Genomic DNA, 7074 nt, shown 5'->3' with positions numbered 1-7074 from the left:
GCATAAGAATGTTTGTGATCGTTTAACCGGTAAAAATGGCTGGGCCTGAGAAGTTGCCCAGTATTGGATATTAGGAAATTTAATAAAAGCGGTAGTTGTCATCTAAAGTAGCCTTCGTCCACTTTTTTGTATGATAAAAGCTGACAAACGAGAAAATTTCTAACGTCAATCGCAATCAGTTACATAGATACAGCTGGAAAGTTTTTACTCATTTGGCTTCAGCTCCAAAACTGTATCGAAGTTTCCTATTTCTGTGAACTACTTGAGAATTATGTTTAATAAACAAATGAAAGAAGTAAATAAAGCAGAAATCTTAAATTATCTTGTAACATATGTTGCTTCAGAGACTTAGACGGTATGCATCGCCGGATGGGACATGGGGGTGGGGGGTTGAACTTGGTGGTATGCCTGGGGGGTAACCTCCTGGCAGTGGTGGGGGTCCGACCAAAATTACCATTTAATCTAAGGTAAATTGCATATCCAAGGGGGGCTAAAGCACCCCTTCCCCCACTCTGAATCCGCCACAGACGGTATGTGAAGTACCTATTAAAAGTATATATTCTGAAAACTGCAAAGGAATAGCATAGGTTTTAGCAAATAATGTGTCGAGAAAGAATATAACCATATTTTAGAAGATGTCTTCGGCCGAGGGAGAGAGGCTATTTCCTAAGAGAGAAGAAGACTCCCTACCTTTTATTTGCTGCAATGCCCATCGGCGGCAGAGCTAAGCAGCAGAACAGCGGCTATCTATCCAAAACACGAATATTCACCAACACTTCACATTGAATGCGCAACTGGCCATGACATTTCTAATAAACACTTGACACATAAACTTCACTGCATAACTAGATGATCACTTTCTTCTTCCGTTGGGCAGCACAGTAAGTATCTTCACATTCTTCCGATGATACACGCTTTCTACTAACAGTGTCACCGATGATAATTCTCCAAGAGTTGAGTTGAAGGCTTGAAAGGGATTTTTGAAAGCTTGGTTTCAGGCGTGTACATTAATTCAATGGATTAATTGAATTATTTACTCCAACTGCCGTAAAATCTAAAAACAAGCAAGAAACATTCCTCAAGCTCTAACACAAAAACTTGTATTGATGTCAATATACCGCATTTTATATGCCAAGAAAGAACTAAAGCAGCAGGAATGCATGCTATTTATACCAACTAAAGCTAATCTTTAATGCCCGGTTTCATGATACTGTGACTATTACGTGGTAATGAATAGAATATTAAAATACAAGCACTAAATTCGGGCAATGTATGACGAGCCTTGATGCCTAAGTCTAAAAATGATCAAAAATTATGACTTTCTGTGTAGAAATAGCATGGAATAATAAGTTGTTCACACTCAGAGGACTTAACAGTACTCCTGAGCGACGGATCGTCAATCTCTGAACGCTAACCGAACTGCAGCGACACTTCGCTATAACAGAATGACGACTAACATAAGGGGGAAAACATAGTGACGCATTGCTTTTCCTTACAGCTCTGAGAGGTGATGGAGGGCGGGGAATTGCTACGAAATTAAGGGGAGGTTACCTTGCACATATTCCCCAAGCGAGAGTCAAAAATGCCGGAAAGATTTCGAGTCCGAGGTCATCACTAAGGCGGACGGGAGATGTTAGATTTGCGCGTCGTCGGGTGAGCAAGGGGGTCGGTTGTTAGGGGGTGGTACTGTTTGAGAGCGTCGGTGAATGTGAGGGGGGGGAGTGAGGGACTCAGGGCACAACCCTCACCACAATAAGTCCGTACATTTATCTCCTGACATCAAATACCCACGAAGCATACTTATCTACCTATCTGTATTATACATGTATGTAAATAGTTTGTCTGTGTGCCGGTCCGCTATGCGTTTCCATACAGCCGAATGGCTTGCAACCAAAGTTCATACGTAGTTTCCCATGCTCCCAAAGCCTTTAGTGCTACTTCTGGATGTGTTCGACGCGTCCTATGCGTCGTTTTCTCAATACCGTTTCTTATTTCACGTCATACAATTTCTGTAGTCGGACAATAAATGCTATGCACAGGATTCTCCACACCCGCAGTTCCATTGATTTTCCACCGGTCGAAATAAATAGCGGCGCTCGAGTCGCTAGGACAAGAGTCAAAAAACGTATTAGACCGCAACAAATACTCTACGCATTGAATGTAATCGTTTATCGCTCTAACTCAACCTCAATTTATTATTATTAATTAAAATTTATTTTATTTATTAATTCAACTTTTCTTGTTGAGGCATGAAGAAAATTTATTTTTCATATTTCCAGGAATACAAAGGAGATGGAGACAGCATCGCCAGATACCTTTGCGGGCCCTTCATTTCATCCATTGCCCAGTCCTAATAAGTACACGGCGGTTTATTTGCTGTTTTCGCCGGTTTACCTCATGTCTTGGACGAATGTCGGATCACAAGCCATACCAGAAGAAGAAAGTTCCAGATGATTTTGATTTTTCTATGCCTGCTACTTGTTCAAAAATATATTTTTAATTATTAACAATTTATGGACAAGTTTTCAGGAATATGAATTCATAAAACGAGAGCCATGCTGAATGTATTATAACTTTTTAAATACCACACGGTGTTCAAGGCTCAATTTTGGGGCCTATCCATCTCCTTATTTTGTATAGAAATGATGTATTATTTTCATTTAAACATTGTAAGGTAATGATTTATGCTGATGACAATGTATGCGGAAAAATTTTTAAAATCAGCCGCGAGAGGCTCCAACTTAAATTTAGCAGAAAAAGATATTGTCTCAAGACAGTAATGTAATAAATAAAGATAAAACATCACACATGCATGCATCCTCGATGATCAGCAATATTTTAGAGATAAAGATGCGAATCATAAAAATTATGTGTGCCCTGGTTTATCTTTTTTACTCAATAGATGTCGTGTATGCTGGTAAAAAAGGATTGGGCGTCATATGCGAAAACTTATTGTTTTGATTCGCAGCTGATCCGGGTTCCGGGATAGTTCCGTGAAATTAGACAAAGTAATTGAGTTAAGTTCCGGGGTATGCCAATATGGTTACATCTAATATATTGATATCCATTTAAATTCAATATGCTTTATATGGCGCCTTCGTTGAAAATATTGTAAATGGAATCGATTGACGAAAGTCAATGCATCCCCAAAAAAGCTGTTTAACACGCGATTCATGGATTTTAGAAACGATTAAACCTTAGATTATGGAATAGGATATCTAATAGGCAAATGAAAATGTTGGCCACAATGTTGCAAAGTACCGTTGCCATTAAACGTTGTCAAAACGTTGCGTCCACGTTAGCATTACAATGCAACATTTGTAACGCTGAGACAACATTCTTCAACATTCAGACAATGTCTTCATGCGGCGTACATTGCAAGGCTCTTAGGAAGACTTATCATTAATAATTGAATTATGGCGTAATTTATATCATTCTCTATAGTAAATCGGGTCTAATTTTCATTTATTATCAATGACATGAAGTCGGTTTGTAAATAATTGAAAAATGAAAATCAGACCTCAAAATCATTACACTAGGGAACAGCTATTTTATTGACTTACATCTGAGACTTGTTTCTGACAAATTTTTGGCCTGTGGATAAGAAAATAACCTTAGCTTTTATCAGCCACGTCAACTTTTTAAGTTACTTAAGCTATTTTTGTCTCATAAGTCATAAAAATTTGTGTGTGCAGGAATTTAAAGGGATACCTTACCTTATATATTGCCCGCACAGAATGTTTTAACTTATACAAGGGTTATATAGAGTTACTGCGAGTTTAAATTGCGATCAATCAAATAGTGATTTTTTTCCAAGAGATTTATATAAATATTAAGTTAAACATTTCCACTTCTAGATTTTTTCTAGAGTACTTAATCTGGGGACATTTATCGGTGACAATCTATTTGAGATAGACTCAAATGTCTTTCCAAATCATTTGACTCATGCTGGTGAAATCCCTTACCAACGGAATCTTATTCAATTTCAATGAATTCCTCAATGGGATCACTTCGATCTTCTATCAGTGGCGTAGCCAGGAATTTCGTTCGGGGGTCAAAGGCAGGGGGAACATTTTCGAAAAACAGGGTACTAAGAAATGGGTTTAAAACTAATTTTAACCTTTTTCACTACCGAAAAAAACTTCATTTGTTAAGGATATATTTGGTAAAATCGTGATTCTTCAATATTTTGATTTTTTAATGGAGGAAAATAATTGTGCTTTTACATTTCGGGGGTTAGAGGGGGGGGGGGGGCAGTCCGGAACCCGCCCTTACTACGCCACCGTGCAATGTTCATGAAAGTTTTAATTTATGTGAGTATACACTTACACACATAAAAAAATAATGCCATCTCATGATATAAAAGCTTGGTTGCAATTGTGTTTCTGCAACAATTGGCAATTTGGGCGGCCCCGCAGGTGGTTGTGCCACGACCACCGAGAGACAAGGGCGCTCCATCGTGACGTCACGAGTCGTAGGCGGACGGAGGGAGTAGCGAAGACTTCTATTGATAGCGCCGATTGGTGGGGAATTCGTAAGAAAACCAAACGATACGTGAACAGACATTTCTCCGGCTGGGGTCACTTCGATTTTCACTCACAATCAGGGTCGTAGCCAAGATTTTCGTCAAGGGGGTTTTGCTGGGAGGGTGGGGTTTAAAAGCAGGGGAAAATTTTTCGAAAAACAGGATACCAAGTACAGGGTTTATAATTAATTTAAACCCTTTTCACTATCGAAAAAAAATAATTTGTCAAATGAATATTTTTTAAATTCATGAGCATTCAATTTTTCTTTTATGAAGGGAATAATTATCCTTTAACAATTCGGGGGGGCGTACGGACACTCCCTGCTAAGCCTCCTGCGGCGCCGCAAGGGGGTGTGCACGCCGTGTATCCGCCACTGTCTCTATGAAGAGGCGGTTGGGGCACTCGTCTGGGGGGCTTATTATGCCCCCCCCTATAATATCCGGAGGATTCGGTGGTTCTTTCCCAGGAAAATTTTAGGAAGTCAGATTCCTGAAGATGGCATTGGACTCATAAACATTTTTGAATTTTTCCTCATTTGATTCTGGCTCATAAAAGAACAGATCTAAGTTTATGAAAATAGCAATTCCATAACGAAATATACAGTCCATAAGTGATAATTTCACAGACTTATATAACATTTTAATAATATGTTTCGGTTGAATTATCTACATAGTGAATTTATTCCTTGAAACTGCAATAAAATCTAAAAAAAACCTATGAAATAAACATTATGAAATAGCCCCTTCAAAAACAGCATCAGATTCTCATATATCTCGAGACACCTCCATTTTATTTGTTGTATATATAAATCTTTGGACTGAGCACGCTATGATTAAGCAACTAATGAAAACTAAGAATTATATAATTGCAAAAACATTGGTACAATAATGTGACTTTTTGCACATTTCATTCTCGCTTCACGACAGACGTTTGCTTAATTTGTTTGTTTTTGGGTCCCTCAGAGATTTCCGTCCAGCCGACATATCCATACCACAATTGCAACAGTTTTATGCCATATGCTTCCATGATAGGGATGTAAGTTCACTCCACTGAAAAGTTTACCTTTTCACGTGGCTGGGCAAGATGAAGGCCGAGAAGTATTTGGAATGCAAAATACAAAATTCCTTAGACTTGAGTATTTGAAAAACGAACAAGAATAAATACCTTTTAAATACCTTTCCAAATACAAAATACATTTGTATGGAAACAAAGAGATATTAAAAAATAACACCTGATTAGGCACGTAAAAATAGTTGCAAACATGAAGAAAACGATTCTAATGAGAACGAAGTAATCTCTTGAGAATAATGTCACAAAAATGTTATCAGAGCTATTTCAAAAGTACATATTTCAAAATTGTATTTTTTATTTTAGAACGGGAAAATACCAAAAATTTGTATTTGAAACATAAAATACATTAAGATCGTGTAAATACCAATTACGAAATACAGGTGTATCTCAAATGCGTATGTTAAAATAATGGTGTATTATTCACTATGCCTATTCACTTGATCGCAAAAATGACCAGCTGAGCATAGTGCGCGGAGTACATCCGAAAACACAAAATACAGCCGTGATTATCAGCGAGAGCTTTCACTATGAAATAAATTTCTAGGCTATCGCGATATCAAGGCAAAAGAATAGGTAAAAAATGACCGAACCACGATCCTATCATAGATATCACGGTCAACAGATAATGACAGTACCTAAATCACTAAATCCACGTAGAGAAACAAGTAAGGATAACTTTCTTAAGATACATGAAAAACAGAAGTATCGATTGTACTATCGTTTTCAATAGTACGTTGACACCCCAGATTCCCACTTAAAAGATGGGTCCAAGTGAAGAAAACTTGTGAGGTTGGCACATAAAGAGACCCTCACTCGTATACCACCAAGAGCCGATGAGGACGGAGGTGGACGCGACCTAGCCACCGAAGCTGGAATCAAACTGAGCCCAATCGGATTTCAGATTAGCGGATGGGGTGTAGGTACTGCGCTAACTCACGTTGACCCGTCGGAGTGTTTTCTTTCGGGCTTCGTGTTTTTCCGATCTTAAGATTCATATTTGGACTCACCGTTTATCTCTTATTAATACTTATTAATATCTCTTATGTCGCTCCGTGGCCGAGTAGATGTATACTGTGCGCGGTAGTATAAGTAAATTTGGTGGGGGGGGGATTCGAAGCCGAAATTATAGAACTTTTTTTCACTTTTTAAAGAAGATCTCCTGAACATTAACATACTCTAGCAGACGACTCAAGAAAAAGTTTGTGGTGTATATGTAAAGGACTGAATTTACTTAACTAAAACTACCCTCCGAGGTAATCCACATTACAAAACTTTTAACATCAAATTAACTAAGGGGCGGTAGTTCAGGAAAAAAACGAAAATTCGAAAACGCGTACTCTAGCGAAAGCAATTAAATCAATGTAATAGACACTATCAGTGTAATTCGCCCAGCTAGGGCATAAGCATGGAAAAGAATCAACCGAAAGTCAGTCCACAAAACATGACATCTAGTTCACACACACTTAACACACTTATC

The sequence above is a fragment of the Ischnura elegans genome, chromosome 10, assembly GCF_921293095.1.
Source record: "Ischnura elegans chromosome 10, ioIscEleg1.1, whole genome shotgun sequence".
NCBI classification, from domain to species: domain Eukaryota; kingdom Metazoa; phylum Arthropoda; class Insecta; order Odonata; family Coenagrionidae; genus Ischnura; species Ischnura elegans.
The sequence above is the reverse complement of the archived record's forward strand: the minus strand, read 5'-3'. Positions refer to the sequence as shown.